This window comes from Phacochoerus africanus, chromosome 11 (genome assembly GCF_016906955.1).
Source record: "Phacochoerus africanus isolate WHEZ1 chromosome 11, ROS_Pafr_v1, whole genome shotgun sequence".
In the NCBI taxonomy this organism is placed as follows: domain Eukaryota; kingdom Metazoa; phylum Chordata; class Mammalia; order Artiodactyla; family Suidae; genus Phacochoerus; species Phacochoerus africanus.
Window position 1 is genome coordinate 46,257,902 of NC_062554.1, and position 22,908 is coordinate 46,280,809.

The 22,908-nt window shown below is 45.0% G+C and overlaps 1 long non-coding RNA gene across 2 annotated transcripts; it reads left to right on the forward strand.

Annotated features, from left to right (window-relative positions):
• The first annotated feature begins 6,479 nt into the window (after positions 1 to 6,479).
• Positions 6,480 to 21,162, forward strand: LOC125110940 (uncharacterized). 2 transcript variants are annotated; one of them, XR_007130772.1, is made up of 4 exons: positions 6,480 to 6,563; positions 6,881 to 6,957; positions 20,473 to 20,634; positions 20,938 to 21,162. It is a non-coding gene; the product is annotated as an uncharacterized LOC125110940 (long non-coding RNA). The 2 variants fall into 2 exon arrangements; XR_007130771.1 differs by lacking the exon at positions 6,480 to 6,563 and having other exon boundaries at positions 6,575 to 6,957.
• The last annotated feature ends 1,746 nt before the right edge of the window (positions 21,163 to 22,908 follow it).

Here is a 22,908-nt window from a genome sequence, read left to right on the forward strand (position 1 = left end):
GTGGTAACGAACCTATTATCCCTGAGGATGTGGGTTTGATCCCTGGCCCTGCTCAGTGGGTTAAGGATCCACATTGCCGTGAGCTGCAGACATGGCTCAGATCTGGCATTGCTGTGGCTGTGGTGTAGGCTGGCAGCTGTAGCTCTGATTCAACCCCTACCCTGGGAACTTCTGTATGCCTCAAGTGTGCCCCTAAAAAGAAAAAAAAAAAAAAAGAAGCAACAAATTTACCAATCTGCAAAGAGGCCTTTTTGGAGGAGGAGAGGCATGAACTGAGTCTTTAAAGACACATGGGAGTTGTCCAGGTATGGCAGACTGTTACATTTCTGCCTCCAAGGAATCAGGCATCCTCATATCCATGCCCTGTGACCGCCTTCTGCATTGATTTTGGCCTTGACCATGTGCCTTGCTTTGACCAATGGGCTGTCAGCAAATGAGATGTAAGCAGAAGCTTGGTAAGTGTTTATATATATTGGGATGTGCTTTCTTGGAATTCAGTTGCCATGTGAGGAAGTTCGAACTGGTCATGTGGAGAACTGAGGTGCCTCAGTTTATTTCAGCTGCCATGGGGGTTCAGCTAGCCTCCCATTGACCTGCTACACAATCACAAAAGCATGTCTAATGCTAAATGATACCGAACAGAAATGAAGCATCCCTAATAGGCCTACTAAGGTGGGTAGAAATTCTTTGATCTTTTCTTAGGAATTATAGTCTGTGTCCCTCGCCCTGCCCTTGAATCTCCATGGGCTTCCACCAATAGAATATGGCAGAAGAGATGCTAAAAGGCTTTTGCATTTAGGTCTTAAAATGGCCATATAGGAGTTCCTGCTGTGGGGCAGTAGGTTAAGAATCTGACTGCAGCGGCTAGGGTTGCTGCAGAGGTGTGGGTTCAATCCCTGGCCTGGCGCAGTGGGTTAAAGCATCCAGTGTTGCTGCAGCTGTAGCTGCAACTCAGATTCAACCCCTGGTCCAGGAACTTCCAGATGCCACAGGTACGGCCATTAAAACAAACAAAAAAAGCCATGTAGCTTTTACTTTGCTGGAACACTTGTTCTCAGAGCCGCCATTTAAGATGTCTGTTTACCCCGAGGCCATGCTGTGGCACCCTGTCGTGAGGAGAGGTGTTGTGTAGGCATTCTGATAGACAGGCACAAGTGACCTTAGCCGTCAGAGTCATTTCAGTCTCTTAGGGAGAGAGTACCCAGCTAGTTCAGAAATCCCACTAGGAAATCACATATGGAGAAGGAACTTTGGGAGCCCCCTGTAAGTTAATGATCACTCAAGAAAGCAGGCTGGCTTAGCACAAAGCTATGCAATAGCAGCATGAGACATGCCCCCCAAACCATAAAACAAAGTTGGAATGAGACCCACATCCTGCCCACTGAAGTCTTGAGAAGAGGCTTGTTCTGCATGTGCTAAGAGCAGAAATATAGGTGAAAGGTAACACTGTACCAAAACCTGAGGTGATTTATCGCATTTTAGTATATGTTGCCACCTTTTTGCACATTTCCATTGTGCCATGACAATCTCGGTTGCGCCATGTAGGGTCAAAAACTCCCCTGTGCCATGAGTAGCAGGAGTTAATGACGGAAGACTTGAGGAACAAGTCTTGATTATAAAAATGTAGCTCATTCAGCTCCTGGGGTGGCAATCTCTTGCCTGCCTGCTTGGATCTCTTACAGACATCCTGTACTAATAAATCACTTCTTACCTATCGCTTTGGCTCTCACCGAATTCTTTCTGTGCTGGGATAAAAGCACCTGAGCTTCAGTAAGTCCTGAGACCTGGTGTGTTGTTTCGGTCAGAAAATGGGGGGTTCAAGTCCCATCTGGATTGTGGCTGGGTTCGAGTCCCATTTGAGGAGTATGGTTTCAAGCCCAGTCTCTGGACATGTAAAGATGCTTCTAGACAATCCCAGCCCCAAGCTGTTTGAGTTGTCCTTCTAGCTGTTCGAGTTTTCAAGCAGAGCCCCCAGATATTGTGGGACAGAGCACAAGTCTGCATTCCTGATGTACAGAATCCATGAACTTCATAAAACAGTGGTTGTTTTAAGCTGTTGTTTTAGGTGATGTTGTTATGTGACACTAGGTACTTGATACGTACATTGGTACCTGGAAGTGTGGTGCTGCTTCAAAAACCTAAGCATGTTTACTGGCTTTGCAACTGGGTGGTGGGCAAAGGCTTGGATGAAAGGCAGGGAGGAGGCTGCTGTGTAGGCTGGAGGGACTGTGAATGAACTGCTAAGAGAGGCTGGGGAAGAAGTAAGGAAGCTGCCTGGAGGCTGGACCAAGGGTGACTTGTGTTACACGGTGGAAGAACAATTGGTGAAAATGTTGCTTTCAGTAACTTAGAAAATATACCTACCGAATTTGTGGACTTGGCTAAGGGATCTAGTGGCAGAAGGTTGAAAGTGTTATTTGGGTGATTCTCACTGACATGATAGATAAAGTATTCTAAGAGAGAGATGAGCTAAGTTAAGAATCTCTCCAGTTCGCTGAGGTGGTAAAGAGCTAGTTCTCGTTTCTGGTCTCTCGAGCAGGCAACAGATTCTCAAAGGGAGAACTAGCCTAAGGGTAAAGATTAAATCAAGGGTATGATTATAGAACATTTGTTCACACCCCAGGAAGATTTAAGATGGTGGTTAGTGGACCTTCTCAGTTAAACCAAAGGGTTTCTGAGGATGTTAAAGATGCTGTCCCATAGCAGAAGCAGTCTTCTTGAAATTAATTTTGTGTGTGACTTTTGGGGCACAAAGTGAACCCAATAATACAGAAAGCCCATAAAGTTTTAAAACGTATTGTATGGGCAAAAACTCTATGAGTTTGGACTAAAAGGGAATGACACAGTTAAAAAGAAAAGAGGCCTTGGGCCCCCCAACTCCCTATGGGCAGTAAGCTGGCCAATATGCATACAGGCCTTTTCTTATGGAAAAGAAAATCCTCTCAGAGGGCAGAACCAAGAGCCTAGAGGCCATAACTAGAAGCCAAAGGGCACTGAGCTCTATTCCAGTAACAGTCCCTGCCTCTGGAGTAGGGCAGCTAGTGACAGTACCTGGCTGGATTCCAGCATTGCTTTGAATCCATGATTGATCTGTGCCTGCTGTTTCTCCCCCTTTAAATGGGAGCATCCATTGAGGTTATCCTATATGTGCTTTACCACTGTATACTGGACATGCTGGGGGGTAGATATCTTGTTTTGTTAGTTCACAGGCCTCTGGATCAAAAGGAGCCAGACCTCAGCAGTTATATCCTAAGAGACTCAGTCACATCCAGACTTGCTGCATGTTATGAGGTCGAAGACTTTGAGCCTGGTGTCAAGATTGGATGTTTGGGTGTTTGGGGAGGGGGTGTATATTGTACATGTGGGAAGGCCGTGCATCATTAGGAGTAGGGGGCAGACTGTGGTAGATGGCTATGTTAACGGTTCCCCAGGGAATCATGCCGCTTCCATATTGATTCTGGGCTCTGCTACATGACACGTTTTGGCCAATGGGATCTGAGCAAATATGATGTAGGCAGGGACCCTCATAGGTGCCTGCCCATCAGGGCTTGCTTCTTGGAACCCAGCTGCTGTGTGAGGAAGCCTAAGCCAGCCGCCTGGAGAGATCTGAACTGAAATGCTTCAGCTCACAGCCCACCGAATTGCCAGGCATTGAGTGAGCGATTCTAGGATCATCCAGCCCCCGGGTCACCTGTCAACTGACCACAGATGCATGGGTGAGCCCTGCCAAGTCCACACGGAGCACAGATGAGCCGCCCCAATTGACCCCTGGCCAAACTGCTGACTCACAGGATTGTTGTTGCCTTTAGTTACTGGTCTGAGTGGTTTGTGACACAGCAGTAGATAACAGATAAAGCAGGTGAAGAGGTGGAGGGGCATTTGGAATCGAGGAGAGGGCATGAACAAAGGCATAGAGACAAAGCAGAGCAAAGTGGATGTGGGAGAATGCAAGTAGTTGGGGGGTGCTTGTGGCAGCGAATGGCAAAGGGAAGAGGGAAAGAGCCAATTGAGGAAGTCTCTGTCTGTTTGGACTTGGGTAATGCAAAGTCATCATGTTTTACAGGAAGGGTGTGAAATGGCCAGAGATGCATTCTTTAGAAAGATAACTCTGGGGCGGTGTGGGGAATTGACCTAGGGCCACATGGACCATCTCTTGCCCAGCTGGTCCTTTGCTCTTGTAGTGTGTCCGAAGCAGATGTAGGGAGGCAGAAGGCAGCTGCTGGGGGAGCAGGGTGGTGTGATAGATACTTCCTTGAGGTCAGGGACTATGTCTCTCTTATTTACTGCTCTATCTCTAAAGGCCTCCAGGTCCTGGCACAAAGTAGATTCTCAATAAATATTTTGGAATGAACATAAAAAGAAATAAGAGCAATCAAGTATTGCAGGTGCTATCAGGCAAAAACCGAGGAAATTCCTAAGAGGGTTTGGGAGAAAGTAGTGGTTGTGTTTCTGCAAAGAAGAAAGGCATTCCCAACAGAAGGAGTCTCAGAAACAAAAGCATGGAGGTATGAAGCATTTCCAGGGAACTGTGTATTCCGAAGTTCCTTGTGTTTTGAGCATGGAGTGGCAGGGGGGATGGTGCCTGAGATGTGGCTGGGGAGGGAAAAGGAGCCACATCAGAGAAGACTGGGCTTATAAGGCTAAAGATTTTAGATTTTATCCAGTAAGCAGTGGAGAGCCTGGGCAGGCTCTAACTTAGTGGAGAAGAGTGATGAGACTTGCATTCTGGAGAGAGGAGTGGTGATGTGGGTGGGGGGAGGCACAGGAGTGGATGCAGAGTCACAAGGCACATCTGTAGTTCGGCTGAGGGGGGTGAGGGCCCGAAATTGGGTGGAAGCAGTGGAGATGGAAGGGATGGGACAGATGGGGGAGACCCACATGGGATTGTTTAAAAACAGAGGTGTTGGAATTCCCATCATGGCTCAGGGGAAATGAAATAGACTAGTATCCATGAGGATGCGGGTGCCATCCCTAGCCTTGCTCAGTGGTTAAGGATCTGGTGACACTGGTGTGAGCTGCAGTGTAGGTTGCAGACATGGCTCAGATCTGGCATTGCTGTGGCTGTGGCATAGACCAGAAGCTACAGCTTGGATTCGACTCCTAGCCTAGGAACCTCCATGTGCTACAGGTGTGGCCCTAAAAAGACAAAAAATAAAATAAAATTAAATTAAAAAAAATAGAGCTATTGGGAGTTCCTGTTGTGGCTCAATGTGTTATGAACCCGACTAGTATCCACGAGGATGTGGGTTCCATCCCTGGCCTCTCTCAGTGCGTTAAGGATATGGTGTTGCCCCCACCTGCGGTATAGGTTGCAGATGCAGCTCAGATCCTGCCTTGTTTTTGCTGTAGCATAGGCAGGCAGCTGCAGCTCCAATTTGACCCCTAGCCTGGGAACTTCCATATGCCACAGGTGTGGCCCTAAAAAAAAATAACAATAATGATAAAAATAAAACCAGAGGTCTTATTATTATTTAGATATGGCAAGATGAGGGGAAGTAGTAGTATTTATATTCACAGACCTCAAGAAGATGCAAGCCACACGTGGGGCCAAAATGGGAAGCATTAGGGTTGGTCAGGAGGCAGAAGAAAATGGGAAATTATGGGCAAGAGTCTTTATTGTGGTTTCTGTGGGAAGGAATAGACAAGGAAAGATAAACAGATTTAGGATTGGCTAGTTCTAATAATCTTAGTGGGCCCTGGGGCACAAGGGTGTCTCTAGTTGGTTGGTACCTGGATGTGGGATGATTCAGACAGGTTACTAGGGATCTGGAGTGTGAAAGCCTGGTAAAGGAGATGATTGGGGGTGTGGGTGCCCTCAAATCTGATTGGCTAATTAGATTGGTTGATTGAATTGGTTGGTTTGCCTTTGAAAGTTGCACTTGTGGGTGAGTGGTTTACTGTCTCCAGGAGTCAGTTGACTGTATCCCAGATGTCAAAGCATCAGGATGCAGAAAATGAAAGACCTGGTTGATATAGTCGTGGGTTGGGGAGTGAGTCGGAAGAGACTGAGGATGTAAACCTTGTATGTCAGGAGCTACCCGTGGCTCCCTCCTCTCTCAAGGGTGGTTGGAGGTGGGGAGGCAGGTTGCTGGTTTCCAAAGTGTTTCCCATGAAGCTAGGACCTGCTTGCTGGTGAGATCTTGCTCATGCCTGTCTCCTGGGCAGCATCTGGCAAAGACGCTCCTGAGTGTGGGCTCTGGGGCTGGCTGGGCTTTCAGGCTCATTCTCAGGGTTTTGGCTTGGCTGAGCTCAGCTCTTCTCAGTTTGCATGAAGTCAGGGGCGGGCCAGAAAGAGCTGTCTGAATGGTGAGAATAGCCCCCCTGAGTCCTGACTCAGTTTCCAGTAAAGGGAAAAGGAATTAGTAGTTTTTTGGCAGGTACTGCTCTGCCTAGGGATAAACAAGACTCATCCTTGTGGAATGTGAGCAGAATCAGCATTTTTTTTTTTTTTAAATTGGCTTTTGGGGAAAACAAAAAATACAGGCAGAGATCCCACAGCTGTCTGAGGCCACCTCCACTTCAACTTCCTACAGCCAGGACCCCATCTTGGGCAAATCTGCCTTGTAAGTAAGCTGTTGCCTCCTGATTTGCAAGCTCATAGTATCTTGGCTCCTTCTGAAGAAGCTGACAATTACCCAATACTCCTTGCCAGCTGGCTTCAGCCAATAAAATTGCAGCATGCAAATACAGCATCCTGCAGCTACTCTCTCCATCAGGCCACTCCAAAGTAGGAGGGATTTCCTCTAAGAGGGGAAATTTGACTCTTAAGTGGAGAAAAGGAAAAAAAAATTGGAAGGATTTTCTTTATGTTGGAGACATTTCTGCTGCTCATTAGCAAGAAGAAAAGGAGGAGAATGTCAACGGGTATTGTTTTTTCCAGTGCTCCTTGTGTGGGAAAGCATGTATTTCATCTTCTCTGGTGAGAGCATGAGGTGCAGTCCAGGAGTCCACGTGATGGTGAGTCTGTGTGTGTGTGTGTGTTTGTGTGGGATGAGGGGCAGTGGTGGCTGAAGCTTTCTGTTCATCTAGGCACACCCCAACACGGAACACCCCTGTCTTCAGCTTGCCCAGGAAGACCTCTGTCCATTCAGCCTTCCAGGAGCTATTAGAGGAAGGGCAGACCTGGGGGGAGTGACTCTGAGTATGAAATCTTTCTTAGCCTGAATCCTGGAAGTCATCCTCTTTTGCTTCCTCCCCCCATAACCAGCCTTTCACCTGAGTTTGAATTCTTCCTGTAAAATGCTTCTTGGAGCGATCTCTTCCTTTCTGTCCTCACTGATGTAGCCCTAGCCCTAGCACTGATCTTCTTTCGATTGGACTATTGCAGTAGCCAGCAAATTGGTTTCTTGCCTCCAGTTTGCTTCGCATTGCTACCAGAGTGATGTCCCCCCACCCCAAACCATGCTTTTTTTTTTTTAATTACATACTTAAAATTTTTGTAATGTATGTAGGGTTTTTTGTTTTGTTTTGTTTTTCCACTCCCAAAGCATATGGAATTTCCCAGGCTAGGGGTCAAATTGGAGCTGCAGCTGCCATTCACAACTACAGCAATACCAGATCTGAGCCACATCTGTGACCTACACCACAGCTCACAGCAATGCTGGATCCTTAACCCACTGAGTGAGACCAGGGATCGAACCCACATCCTCATGGATACTGGTCAGGTTCTCCACTTTCTGAGCCACAACAGAAACTCCCTTCAGTAAACCTTTTAACTCCACAGCCCTCTACACCTGCAGTCTTCTACAGAAATGCTTTCACTGCTACCACTCAAAGCTTCCATCATCTTTCTCTGGACTAGTGTAGTCATAATAAAGAGTCCATGACTTATAAAGTACTTTGTATAATCTAGGCGTGGTCGAAGTGTATTACAAATGCTAGTTCCTTTTAATCCTCAAAATGACCCTCGAGGTAGATGTACCATTCTTAACCCCATTTTACAAACGAGGAACTGAGGCACAGATAAACTCATAAGCAGGTACGAGGCTGGGTGCTTGAACACTATTCTCTGCTGTTCCTTAAATTTCTTAAATGATTCACCCTTGTGTCCCTTACAGATCATTCTCCAAATCAATGCTCTTTTTAGATCATGTCCCTTCAGTGACTCCAGGTTTTTTTCCCTCTCTCTCTCTTTAAGAACAAAACTCAAATTCCTATAAGGGACTGCATGTGTGGGCTCTGCATTTCTCTCTGCCTTACTGAGCACCATTTTCCTCCCCAGCATCAGGCTTGATAGTCTCTCTTGTGGTCTCTCTGGATATTTCAGTCCTGTCCCACCTTAGTACCATTGAACTGTTTCTCTAGACAAGTCTGTTTCTCTAGACAAGTGGTTCTCTACTGACGTCCTCCTTCCTTCCTCTCTCCTCCCTTCTCCGCAAGGACCTCTGGCCATGTCTGGAGACATTTTTGTTTGTCCCAGTGGGGGTGTAGGTGGGGCTACTGGCGTCTGGTGGGTGGAGGCTGGGAATATTACTAAACATTCTACAATGCACAGGATAATCCCCACAACAAAGAATCATCTGGCCCAAAATGTCAACAGTTCATAAACCCGAGTCTAGAAATCACCTCTCTATATCTTCATGTGATTCATTCGTATTCACACTGCAGATGTTGCCTGAAAATATCACTTCCCCAGAAATGTCTTCCTAACTCTCCTATTTATTTATTTATTTAATTTATTTATCTTTTTAGGGCTTCACCCGAGGCATATGGAGCTTCCCAGGCTAGGTGTAGAATTGAAGCTGTAGCCATTGGCCTACACCACAGCCACAGCAATGTCAGATCCAAGCTGCATCCTTGGCCTACACCACAGCTCACGGCAACACCAGATCCTTAACCCACTGAGTGAGGCCAGGGATTGAACCCGCAACTTCATGGTTCCTGGTCGCATTCATTTCCGCAGAGCCACGACGGGAATTCCAGATCATGTGTAGTCTTAAAAAAATTATCCTGAAGTTCTCGCTGTGGTGTGGTGGGTTAAGGATTTCTTGTTGCCACAGCTGTGGTGTAGGTTGCAGCTATGGCTCAGACTGGATCCCTGGCCTGGGAACTTTTATATGTCATGGGTGCAGCTGAAAAGAAAAAAAATTATCCTAGTATATGTATTTTCGATGCTGCCGTGATTGGGATCTGGTTTTACATTATATTCTTTAACCCATTAGTGTTAACATGTGCATAGGTACTAGTGTTTGAGATGCATACTTATTGATTGAAAACACCTAGTCAAACAATGTTAAATGAATTAAATGTTTGCAAAATGCTATGTAGTTCTGTGCTGTTTAATACAGTATAGTAACACATGCTGCTACTTGAATACCTTTGAATTTAAACTATTTAAAACAAAATAAGAATAAACAACAAGGTCCTACTGTATAGCACAGGGAATTGTATTCAATATCCGGTGACAAACCATAATGGAAAAGAATATATACATATGTACACACACACATGTATAATATACTGAGTCACTTTGCTAAATGGCAGAAATTAACACAACATTGTAAATCAACTATACTTCAATAAAATTTTAAAAATAAAATGAGAAATTCTCTTCGTCAGTCACACTAGTTCCATTGCAAGTGCTCAAAAGCCAGCTGTGGGCAGTGGTTACCATGTTGGATGGTGAAGATATAAAACATTTCCGTTATTGCAGAAATGTCTATTGGACTGCACTGTTCTAGAATTTGATCTCATTTAAAAAATTATATATATCATGTATATGTTCATATAGATTTATAAATGTTACAGGTTATCTTTTATAATAGTATATATTCAAAATATTTTTTTCTTTATAGAATGTGCCTCTATTAACTAGGTAGGATATTCTACATTGTTAAATATTCTATGCTTTTTTTTTTTTTTAAGGGCCTCACCTGTGGCATATGGAGGTTCCCAGGCTTGGGGTCTAATCCGAGCTACAACTGCCGGCCTTTGCCACAGCCATGGCAACACCAGATACTTAACCCACTGAGTGAGGCCAGGGATCAAACCTGCAACCTCATGGTTTCTAGTCAGATTCATTTCTGCTGCATGATGGGAACTCCTGTTAAATATTTTAAAATTAGCACATTCTTTGGAGAAACCTCTACTGTGAAGCATTTTATATATATATATATATATATATATATATATATTACTGCTTCATAAACAACCTAAATGGATGAATGGATAAAGAAGATGTGGTATATATACACAATGAAACACTACTCAGCACTCAGTGGGTTAAGAATCCGACTAGTACCCATGAGGATGCAGGTTCCATGCCTGGCCTTGCTCAGTGGGTTAAAGGATCTGTCATTGCTGCGAGCTTCGGTGTTGGTTGGATCATACGTTGCTATGGCTGTGGTGAAGACCAGCAACTGCAGCTCCAATTCGATCCCTAGCCTGAGAATTCTGTATGCTGCAGGTGTAGCCCTTAAAAAAAAAAGTCGAAGAAAGAGAGAATGAAATAATGCCACTTACAGCAACAAGGATGGATGTAGAGATGATCATACTAAGTGAAGTAAGTCAGAAAGAGGAAGACAAATACCTTATGATATCGCTTCTCTACAGAATCTAAAATATGACACAAATGAACTTATTTATAACACAGAAACAGACTCGCAGACAGAGAACAAACTTAACAGCTACCAAAAGGGAAAGGGTGAAGGGGAGGGATAAATTAGTAGTTTGGGATTAGCAGACACTAATACATAAAAAAGAGATACACAACAAGGTCCTCCTCTGTAACACAGGGAACTATAGTCAATATCCTTGATAAACCATAATGGAAAAGAACATGAAACAATGTATATGTGTAATTGAGTCACTTTACTGTACACCAGAAACTAACACGACATTGTAAATCAACTATACTTCAATTTAAAAAAGAAAAACTCTTATGGGTGATGTTAAATTTAAAAAAATCAGTATACATATATCTATGCCGATCTACATATATATCTTTATCTATATTAGACACTGCTTCATAGACATGTATTTATTTAAAAAGTTCCTATTTCATTCAAGGGAAAGTGACACTTGTCTTAAACTTTTTCTTCTTGATGGGAGGAGCTGACTTCGTAAACGAATTCCCCAGAAGTGTAAAAGAGAACTAGATAAGACATGCTGCACCTTCCAGCTTATTTCCTTTAATGTACATTCAGGATGTCTGCACTTGGAAATGTCTACTCAGAAAACAGAAAACAACACTTCCAGAATGAATGCTGCTAAGGATACAGGAATGGGGCATGGCCATTTATTAGGGTCCTCCTGTTTTTTCCCCAGGACAAAGTCTGGCGGCTACCTTTTGGCCAGCTCCCTTGCGAGTAGCATGGGACCTTGAGTCCCTGCCTACTGAGCAGTGCAACCTCACTCAGGGTGCCAGAAGCTGCGGGGATCAGGACGCTTGGGGGAGGGTCAGGGAGAAGGGCAGGGGTCTTGTTTGTGTCACCTGAGGCTGAAGGAGGCAATTCAGGAAGTCCTTTATTCTCACCGGAAGAGGAAGATGAGGGCAGGCTCCCCTCTCTTATTCAAACTGCATTTCCTTCTGTTTCCCAGTGGTGCTGCATTGAAATTTAGAGACAGGACTAGGGTGAGGTGAGTGAGACACTGTCTGGGGTGTGACACTTGACGAGGCCAAAAACCTCATTGATCAAGAGAAACAACATTTTAATAATATTTCAAAAACTGAAACAAATGCAAAAAAAAAAAAAGCCACAATGAAAAAAATACCAGCCTTTGAAACAAGGACTGGATCTGATCCAGCACTTGCATCAATCATCCTTATCCTGGCCCTGTTACCAAATAAAAGCTGTTGTCAGCATTTTTTTTTTTTTTTTTTTAAATGGCTGCACATGTGGCAGAGGGAAGTTTCCAGGCTAAGGGTTGAATCTGAGCTGCAGCTGCCTGCCTACACCACAGCCACAGCAACGTCAGATCCAAGTCACATCTGCAACCTAGGCTGCAGCTCACTGCAATGCCAGATGCTTAACCCACTGAGAGAGGCCAGAGATCGAACCCGCATGCTCAGGGTTACTAGTCGGGTTCATTACCGCTGAGCCACAACGGGAACTCCCTGTTGTCATCATTTTAAATGTACCAAGAAGAATTTCCTCTATAGAAAAGTACGAAACAAACTTCTTTTTACTCGAGTATAAAATACACAGGAGACATGGCCCACATCACCTATATGTAGCTCACTGAATTTTCACAAATTCGCACACAAATGCAACCAGAACTCAGCCCAAGGAAGCAAACCGACAGCTTCCCATAAGTGACCTTTGTGTTCCTTCCAGGCACTGCCTCTACCTTAGGGCAAGGTTAACCCCTAGCCTGCCTCCCCGGCTGCCCCCCCGCCCCCCCCCCCCCCCGACCACAAGAGAACTTGTGTGTTTATTTGAATACTTGTTTTCAATTCTTTGGATATATACCCAGGAACAGAATTGCTGGGTCACATGATGATTTTATGTTTAGTTTTTTGAGGAAACATCACACTGTTTTCAGCAGATGCTGCACCGATTTACATTCCTACCAGCGATGCAGAAGGCGTCCAGTTTCTCCATGTCCATGTTAACACCTAAAAAAAATTGCATCCGGGAGTTCCTGTGATGGCACAGTGGTTAACGAATCCGACTAGGAACCATGAGGTTGCGGGTTCGATCCCTGGCCTTGCTCAGTGGGTTAAGGATCCAGCGTTGCTTTGAGCTGTGGTGTAGGCCATCGGCTATAGCTCCGATTGGACCCCTAGCCTGGGAACCTCCATATGCCGTGGGAGCAGCTGTAGAAAAGACCAAAAAAAAAAAAAAATGACATCCATCATAGTGGGTGCAAAGTGGTATGTTATCAGAGTTTTAATTTGCATTTCGCTAATAAGTAATCATGTTGAATTCTTTTATGTGCTTATTAATTATTTATGTGTTTTCTTTTGAAAACTGTCAAGTCCTTTGTTCATTTTATTTTTTTATTTTTTTTTAAATTTTTTATGTCTTTTTGCTATTTCTTGGGCTGCTTCCGCGGCATATGGATGTTCCCAGGCTAGGGGTCCAATCAGAGCTGTAGCCACCGGCCTACGCCAGAGCCACAGCAACACGGGATCCGAGCCGCGTCTGCAACCTACACCACAGCTCACGGCAACGCCGGATCCTTAACCCACTGAGCAAGGGCAGGGACCGAACCCGCAACCTCATGGTTCCTAGTCGGATTCGTTAACCACTGCGCCACGACGGGAACTCCTGTTCATTTTAAAATAGGGTTGTGGAGTTCCTGATGTGACCTAGCAGCTTAAGGACCTGACCTTATCTCTGTGAGGGTGTGGATTTGGCCTCGATCAGTTGGTTAAGGATCGGGTGTTGCCGTGAGCCGTGGCATACGTCGCAGATGTGTCTTTGATCTGGTGTTGCTGTGGCTGTGATGCAGGCTGGCAGCTGCATCTCTGATTTGACCCTATCCCTGGAACTTCCCTATGCCGCAGGTACGGATCTAAAAAGAAAAAAAATTGGGTTGTTTGTCTTTCTGTTGTTGAATTCAAATAATTCTTTATATATTTTGGGTACTAGACATTTTTAAGACATGATTTTCAAATGTTTTCTCCCACTCTTTAGGTTTTTTTTTTTTTCCTTTCTTTCTGGTGTCATTTGATGCACAAAAGTTGTAAATTTTGATGAATTCCCATTTACCCAATTTCCCCTTTGGTCTTATGTGCTTTTGGTACCCATTGCCAAATAAGGTTCATGAAGATTTACACTTATATTTTCTTCTAAAAGTTCTTTGCTTTTACCCTTACACTTATTTTGATTCATTTTGAGTTAATTTTGGAAGAGGTGTGACATGTGGGTTCATCTTCATTCTTATGCACGTGGGTGACTAGTTTTCCTACCAAAGGCTGAAGAGAAGATTTTTTTCTCTTTGGAATACTCTGGGTACCCTTGTTAAAAACCAATTAGCCATAGATGTGTGGGTTTATTTCTGGACTCTCCATTCTGTTCTATTGGTCTATATGTCCACACTGCTTTGGCTACTGTTGCTTTTTTTTTTTTTTGGCCATGCCCACAGCACGTGAAAGTTCCCAGGTCAGGGGTTGACCCTGCGCCACAGCAGCGACCCAAGCCGTGGCAGTGACAATGCCTGATCTTTAACCTACTGAGCCGTCAGGGAACTCTCGACTACTGTGGCTTTGTATACAATTTGAAATTGGGAAATGTGAATTTCCTAGCCTGACATATTACATGGATTGATTTTGCCTAGTTTTACAATTTATATAGTTGTAATCATGTAATACATACTCTTTTGTGTCTGTGTTCTTCTACTTAATATTATGTTTGGGAGCTACCTTTTAAGTTAAAATAGAAAACTTGAAACAAATAACACATTTAAATGATTTTGAAAATTCAAATAGGGTGAAAAGATTATAGTGAAATTCAGCGCTGTGATCAAATTCAATTCTCTACTTCCCCTCCTCAGAAATTACCAATGTTACCAGTTTCCTGAGCATTTATGGAGAGAAATTTTAGGCATAAACAGGCCTCTGATTGTGTACCTTTCTCTCCTCACAGCAGTCATGGCATGCGCTACATACAGAAGAGGAGGCTTCCTTAGATTTATTTTCTAATAATTTCATGAATGAGCTTATTTTCTCTCCACCCCTAGTGCCATTATTCAATTCATTTTTTATTATTTTTTAAGATTTCTTTTCAAATTCCTTTTTAAAAGGGCACAGAGCTATTACTTGGTAGATTGTCTTTCAATTTGGGTTTTTCTGGTGTTTCCTCATAATTAGATTCAGTTCATGCACTTCAGGCAGGAAGACTACAAAACTCTGCCTCATTTCAGGAGGCTCCTCATGTCAGGTTGTGCCATTATTGGTGAAGCAAATTTCCCGAAGTTGGTTCGGGTGGAGTCTGCTGGGTTTCTCCGCTGCAAAATTATCACGTTTTCTTTTTTTTCTTTTTGTCTTTTTTAGGGCCACATCCGTGGCATATGGAGGTTCCCAGGCTAGGGGTCCAATCAGAGCTATAGCTGCCGGCCTACACCACAGCCACAGCAACGCGGGATCTGAGCCATGTCTGTGACCTACATCACAGCAATGCTGATCCTTAACCCACTGAGAGAGGCCAGGGATCGAACTCAAGTCCTCATGGATGCTAGTCCGGTTTGTTAGCTGCTGAGCCATGACAGGAACTCTACGTTTTCTTTGGTAATTAATAAGGCATATTGGGGGGATTCTTTAAGGCAATGTATGTCTAGTTACTCATCAAACACTCAAAGGTTTTTTTTTTTTTTAAATGATTTTTGCCTGGAGGAGTGATTACTGCAATGGTTGCAGAACAGGGTGTGTGTGAATTTTGTTTGCACTGACCTGGGGTCCTTCTGAATTCCAAGGTCAGGAGAGGTGGACAATGCTGGAAGGCTCCTCTTGCAGTGTTTCTGCTTGTCTTTGCTTCCTCAAGTCCTGCCTAGCATCTCCAAAAGGCCCAGCTTGTAGCCCAGGGGAAGGATGAAGCCAGGAAGAGTGAAGAGATTTGGGGCCCAGAGTGACAATATTGGATACACTTAACTTGCTTCTGTGCTCCAACTCCTAGCTCCAGGGAGACCAGACCGCCATTGATAAAGTTGGTGCCGCTTTGTTTAGCTTCTGTCCCTTGAACCCTCTCATCTCAGAGATCATGTCCCTGCTTTTATATTTGTTCTATGGCCTTATCAGGTTTTCTTTTTATTTTAACAGGGAATCTAGCTGTTCACTTTTGAAATCAAATTTGGACTCTTCAATTTGGAACCCCATTTTCGAGCAGGTCATTCTATGAAATCAGTCCTAGAGTGAAAGGTTGCTCTTAAATTCCTTGACGACGATATGCAACTGGGAGAAGGCGTAGCAAGTATGATGCCAGCTTGCTCCTCTGTCTTGAATCCTCTCTTCAGGGTGATCTCGTCCACGGCCTTGGCTTGATTCTGAGCTGTTGCAGGTTCTGGTCTTTTCTGGAGTGAGTGTCTAGCTCTTTGATTCTGAAACTCAATTTGGGATTCTAGACTCTTCAGTGTTGCTTTCTAAAGCAAGTTTTTGTTTGGAAGCATAACTCACATAAGGGTTTTGGTTGAATGCCTGGATGAGAATTTTCAGGGGGTCCTCTGTGAATTTGGTGCAACTGTGCCTACCATGTGTAGACACTGGGGTGTTTGGTGAATTGTCTTGGGGCCATGCTGGAAGACAGTCCTGACATCCACCGTAGGATGCAACCAGCTAGAATGATCTTAAAATACAAATCTCCCTCATCCTGTGCCCTACCAAACATCTAGGTAGCTACCCAATACCTACAGACTCCCCAACTTTATGCCACTAACCTTTGGGATCCACACATCCTTTGGGTATCAAACATTGTCATCCCAGTCATTACTGAGCATGAAAACTACAGGGTATGAATACTTTATTTATTTATTTATTTATTTATTTATTTATTTATTTATTTTTGTCTTTTTAGGGCCAAACCCATGGCATATGGATGTTCCCAGCCTAGGGGTTGAATTGGAGCTGCAGCTACTGGCCTACGCCACAGCCACAGCAATGCCAGATCTGAGCCATGTCTGTGACCTATACCACAGCTCATGGCAATGCCAGATCCTTAACTCATTGAGCAGGGCCAGGGATTGAACCTGCATCCTCATGGATACTATTCGGGTTTGTTACCACTGAGCCACAAGGGGAACTCCTGGGGTATGAATACTTTTATGTAGAGGTCATTATAGCTAATAATACACACAAAGTATTGCTGAATTCATCATAGTTTTTGTCGTTACACATTTAAACTTGTCAGTTCTAAAAGTGTTATTATTGGAGTTCCCGCTGTGGTGCAGTGGGTTAAGGATCAGGCATTGCTATATCTGCGGTGTACTGGATTTGATTCTTGGCCTGCGAACTGCCATATGCTGCAGGTGTAGCTGAAAAAGGAAAAAAAAAAAGTGTTATTGTTATGTCAGTGGAATATTCAGGATATTTTGACATTTTATTTTATTTTATTTTTGTTTTTTGCCATTTCTTGGGCCGCTCCCGCGGCATATGGAGGTTCCCAGGCTAGGGGTTGAATCGGAGCTGTAGCTGCCAGCCTATGCCAGAGCCACAGCAATGCAGAATCCAAACCGCATCTGCAACCTACACCACAGCTCACGGCAACGCTGGATCCTTAACTCACTGAGCAAGGGCAGGGATCGAACCCGCAACCTCATGGTTCTTGGTCGGATTCATTAACCACTGAGCCACGATGGGAACTCCTATTTTGACCTTTTAAAAATGGTCCTTGGAGGAGTTCCCATTCTGGCTCACTGGTAATGAATCCGACTAGTATCCATGAAGATGCAAGTTTGATCCCTGACCTCGCAAGTGGGTTAAGGCTCTGGCATTGCTGTGAACTGTGGTGTTGGTTGCAGATGCAGCTAGGATCCCCTGTTGCTGTGGCTGTGGTGTAGGCCAGCAGCTGCAGCTCCGATTTGACCCCTAGACTGGGAACCTCCATATGCCGTGGACGTGGCCCTAAAAAGACAATAAATAAATAAATAAATAAAATAAAAAAAGAAAAAAGAAAAAAATAAAAAGTGACAATGGACTATTGGAGTTCCCGTTGTGGCGTATCAGAAACGAATCCGACAAGGAACCATGAGCTTGCGGTTTGGATCCCTGGCCTTGCTCAGTAGGTCAAGGATCTGGCCTTGCCCTGAGCTGTGGGTAGGTTGCAGATGTGGCTCAGATCCTTCATTGCTGTGGCTGTGGTGTAGGCCAGGGCCTACAGCTCTGATTGGACCCCTAGCCTGGGAACCTCCATTTGCTTCGCCTGAGGCCCTAAAAAGCAAAAAAAAAAAAAAAAAAAAGTGAAAATGAACTATTCTTCAGCAATACATAGAATTGGGTATCAAACCATGAAGAGACATGGAGGAAATTTAAATGCATGTTACAAAGTGAAAGAAGCCAATCTGATGAACTCCATACTGTATGACTCCAACTATATGACATTCTGGAAAAGGCAACACCATGGAAAGAGTAAAAAGATCAGTGGTTTCCAGAGGTTGAGGGGAGGGAGGGATGACTAGGCAGAGCACAGGGGATTTTCAGGACGGTGAAACTACTCTGTGTGACACTATAGCAGTGAGTACATGTCAAACATTTGTCAAAATCCATAGAGTGTACAACACTGAGAATGACTCCTAATGTAAACGATGGACTGTGGGGGATGTGTCAGTGTAGGTTCATTGATTTTAACACATGGACCCTCTGGTGGGGGATGTTAATAATAAAAGAGGCTGCTGGGGACGGGGGTGGGGGGGAAGGGGGCCAGGGCTTATATGGGAAATCTCTGTTTCTTCAGCTGCTTTTGCTGCGAATCTAAAACCACTCTAAAATATAAAGTCCATTAAAAAAAAAAAACAAGGATTCTCCTATTTTAAAAATGTTGAAAATTTGGTTGTGATGATCATTGTACAACTGTAAATGTAATAAAATTCATTGAGTAATAAAAAACATGTTGAGAACCCCCCAGAAAGTTATAAAATTCTTTCATGTGCTGGGCTTTCCACGATCAGGCTCAGTGCACCTTTCTGGCCTGTCTCCCATCTGCTCCTTCCTCCTGGCAGGACAGGCTGTGTTCCAGCCACACTGGTCCTCTTAGCATCCATGTTCGTCCTTGCATAATGCCTTTGTCACCCTGTCCTACAGGGCTTGTCTCTTTCCCCATCCTCTGCCTGGGGAAAGCCTACTCCTCCTTAGGCTCCGCTCAAGTGTCTTGTCCACGGCCACTTTCCCTGGCACATCATGTTCCAGGCAGAACTCTTGTCCCCAAAGCCTCTTTATCACTGCACTTTTAGAGCAGTGTTTGTGGCAGATACAACTGTGCTTAGGGGTCTATTCTAGTCCACTAACCATCACGTATGCTTCTTTCTCTCCAGCTCCAGATGGTTCTTGTATTTACAGGATGTGGGCCTGGGATGGGATGTGTGATGGTTGATTTTGGTGTCAGTATCGATGCTCAGATTGCCAGTTAGATATTATTTCTGGGTTTATCTGAGAGGTTGTTTCTAAAATGGTAAAGCAGATGGCCATCCCCACTGTAGGTGGGCACCATCTGAATGGTTGAAGCCTGAATAGAACAAAAAGGTGGGGAAGGTTGAGTTCACTCTGTGCCTTACTGATGAGCTGGGGCATTGGTCTTCTCCTGCCCTTGCTGCTCTGAGCTCCTGGTTCTCAGACTTAAAACTATACCATCAGCTTTCCTGGGTCTCCAGCTTGCAGATGGCAGCATGTGGGACTCCTCACCTTCTGTAAGAGCATAAGCCAATCCCTATCACAAACCTTTCTCTATCATTCTGTCTGTCTGTCTATCTATCTATCCATCCATCCATCCTATTGGTTCTGTGTCTCTAGAGAATCCTAAGATGAAAATTGATACCAAAAGTGGTGCTGTTATAACAAATACATAAACATGTGGAAGGGGCTTAGAACTGGATAATGGGTACAGACTGAAAGAGTTTTGAAGTACATGCTGGAAAATGCTGATATTGCCATGAGAGGACTTGAAGGGAGGTTCTAGTGAGCGCTCAGAAAGAAAAGAGAGCCGAGAGAACTCTTCTGTCCTGTTAGAGGGTATACAAAAATCATGCACAGAAGGTTGGTAGAAATGTGGACAGTAAAAGCCATTCTGATGAGGCCTCTGATGGAAATGAGGGCATGTGTTTGGGTGGTGAAGAAAAGGCCGTCCTCGTTATAAGCTGTCACAGAACTTGGCAGAGTTGTGTTTTGTGGAAGGTAGAACTTGTGAACAATGAAATGAGTGTTTGGTTGAGGAGGTGTCTCAGGTGTTGAAAGAGCAGCTGGGTTCTTCCTCACTTGTTGGGAGCAATACGAGAAGAGAGAAATGAATTGAAGCTACGTTCTGAATTGTTGAGCAGAGAGGGACAGGAACTTAAAGATTTGGAAACAAATCAGCCTGTCCGTATTACAGAAAAGAGAGAGAGAGTTTGGGGGAACACTGCAGGGGTGGCCGACTGGCCATTTGATTAGGAGTTTAGTGTGGGTGTGAACCACGGATTTAATAATCAGACATCTCAACAGAAGGGAGGAATAGAGCTAAGATTATACAGCAGAAACGCATCAGCTAGGACTAAAGGAAGTAGAGAGAACAGGAAAGAATGAAAGAAGGCTCTGAATGTGTGCTATCCTTCAAGAAAAGGGAAGAAGGACCGTGGAGAGGATCAAAACCCCATGAGGGTCACTGCCTGGGTTTCAACAGGGCAGATGTCCCCCAACGGAAGCCAAGGGGCAGGGCCACTGGACCCCTGGGGATATGACCCCCTCTTGGCAGAGGAAGCAAGTCATGGAAGTGATGTTGCCAACCCACTGTGTCCAGAAGGCAGAGCATCTGGCTAAAGAGGATTGGTCTGGAACCTTAAGATCTCAGGAGTTTGTCCTGTTGGGTTTTGGACTCTCTTGAGACCTGTCACCCCTTCCTTCTTTCCTAGTTCTCTCTCCTGGAATGGGGATGTCTGGCCCGTGCCTGTCCCACCATAGCATTCTGGAAGCATACTGCTTGGTTGGCTTCACAGTTTCCCAACTGAAGAGGAATTTGTTTGGGGATGAATGTACCTGGAGTCTCATCCACATCTGACTTAGATGATCTTGAGGTGAGATGTTGTAATTTAGATTTTAGAGTTGAAGCTGGACTGAGTTAAGACGTTCAGGGTTGCTGGGATGGAATGAATGCATTTTGCATGTGAGAAGGATGTGGGGCATAATGTAATGGCTGAATGTTTATGTCACTCCCAAATTTGTATGTGACTATCTAACCCCACATTGCTGGTATTAGGAGGTGGGGTTTTGGGAGATACTTAGGTCCTAAGAGTGAAACCCTCTTTTTATTTATTTATTTATTTATTTTAAATGTATTATAGTTGATTTACAATGTTCTGTCCATTTCTGCTGTACAGCAAAGTGACCAGTTATGCATTCGAAGCCCTCTTTCTACAGGACCTTTATATGAAGAGACACAGAGCTTGCTTTCTCTCTCTGCCATGTGGATTCAATGAGAAAATGGCTGCCTGGGAACCAGGATGAGGGCTCTCCCCAGACCTGGGATTTGCCAACACCTCGATCTTGGACTTCCAGCTTCTAGAACTGTGCGAAATAAAAGTCTGTTGTTTGGGTCCTTCTAATACACAGTAATTTATTATAGCAGCCTGAGATGACTAAAATGAGGTGGGCGCCATGGGTTAGAATGGGATCCGGTCTGGAGTCCCATAGTGGCCCAGCAGGTTAAGAACCCAACACAGTGTTCGTGAGAAGAAAGGTTCGATCCCTGGTTAAGGATCCGGTGTTGCCGTGAGCTGAGGTGTAGGTTGCAGACATGGCTTGGATCCTGCGTTGCTGTGGCTGTGGTGTAGGCTACCAGCTGCAGCTCGGATTCAAACTTGTGGTCCAAGAACTTCCATATGCTGCAGGTGGGGCCCTAAAATGAAACAAACAAACAAAACAAACAGAGTGGGAAAGTCTGTGGTGGGGCAGGGCAAGAGTGAAGTTCCCAAAGCCCCCAAAGCCCCAGCTGCTCATGTCTCCATCGAGCTCCATGTCTTGCACAATAGCACATTTGGTCTTTTTTGCAGCCCTGTAAGTAGATAAGATGGTTCCTGCCCCCCACTTTACAGATGAGGGGACATCCTCCGAGAGTTCCATGGCTTTGCTCAGATCGCGTGGGGTGAGGCAGGAATCTGAACTTAGGTTTCTGACCTCTCCTGACCTCCCCCCCGACCAAAAAACCATGTTGATTGTGTAGCAGAAGCACAGCTGAGCTGTTGCCCTACTTTAAGAGATGGTCAAGCTTTGCTTCCTGGCTCTGGAGCGTGCCAGAGGTGAGGCCAGAACCCAGAAGAAAGTCTTGCATGACTTTCTTCTATTTCATCCAGATGCTTCCTTCCAGCCAGGCCTGGATTTCCTTACCCAGCGCTTGGCATGCCCTCAGGGAGTGGAGATGGGGACTTAAGCCACAGCAACACGTCTGTCTTGCTCAGACTGAAGACAAATGCTGTCTTTCCTCTTGGGCAGTCCTATCTCCCTGTTTTCTCCTCCAGCAGCTCCTGGCCTTGGGTGACACCGGGCCAGGTCTGTCATCTCACTGGCCTAGCGTGGTCCTCCGTGAAATGGGCTAATGTCTGACCCTCATGCCTCTGACCAAGTGTGCTGTGCGGCTCGGGTCTGTATCCAGAGACTGCACTCAGGGTTCTCCGACACGCTGGGTCCTCAGAGAGTAAACCAGCCGCCTAGGATATTTTCAGCCACAGCTACAGCTGAATAAATCATGACCAGAGGGAGGTCAGCACTATGTCGGGCTCCTTTGAAGGCCTGGCACCAGCTCCTCAGAGGGCTGGGGTGCCACCTGGCTCTCAGGCCTTCCCCATCCCTCCTGCCACCCTGCTCCAAACCACATCTTTCTCCTCTCACTGGAGCCAGCCCAGTGTCCGCCTTCAGAAAGCTTGGGACCTGAGCAACTCTGTGTTTCTTCTTGTTTTTGTGTTTTGATGCATGCCCAATTCATTTAATCAAAACAAAACAAAACAAAAACAAAAAACCCACCAGCAGATTTTCTACCTGGGGTGCAAGATGGAGGGGCGAGTGGGTGTGGCTCATTCCCCGTGGGGATTTTAAAGCAAGAGCACACCTTGCCAAGGAAATCAACCTTTGTTCGATAAAGATACACGCCTGCTGGAGCTCAGAAGGGGAAACGTCACATCCTGGTGGCTGAGGAGTAAGGATGAAGGAGGTGGTGACAGTGTATCTGCCTTTGTTCCCACTTCCCCTCCCCCCGTCCCCCCTCCGGCATATGCTCTTCTGTATCGGATGCTCTCTTAGGGCCCAGGCAGATACAAACGCACTGCTTTAGTTAACTAACTCCGATATGCAAGAAA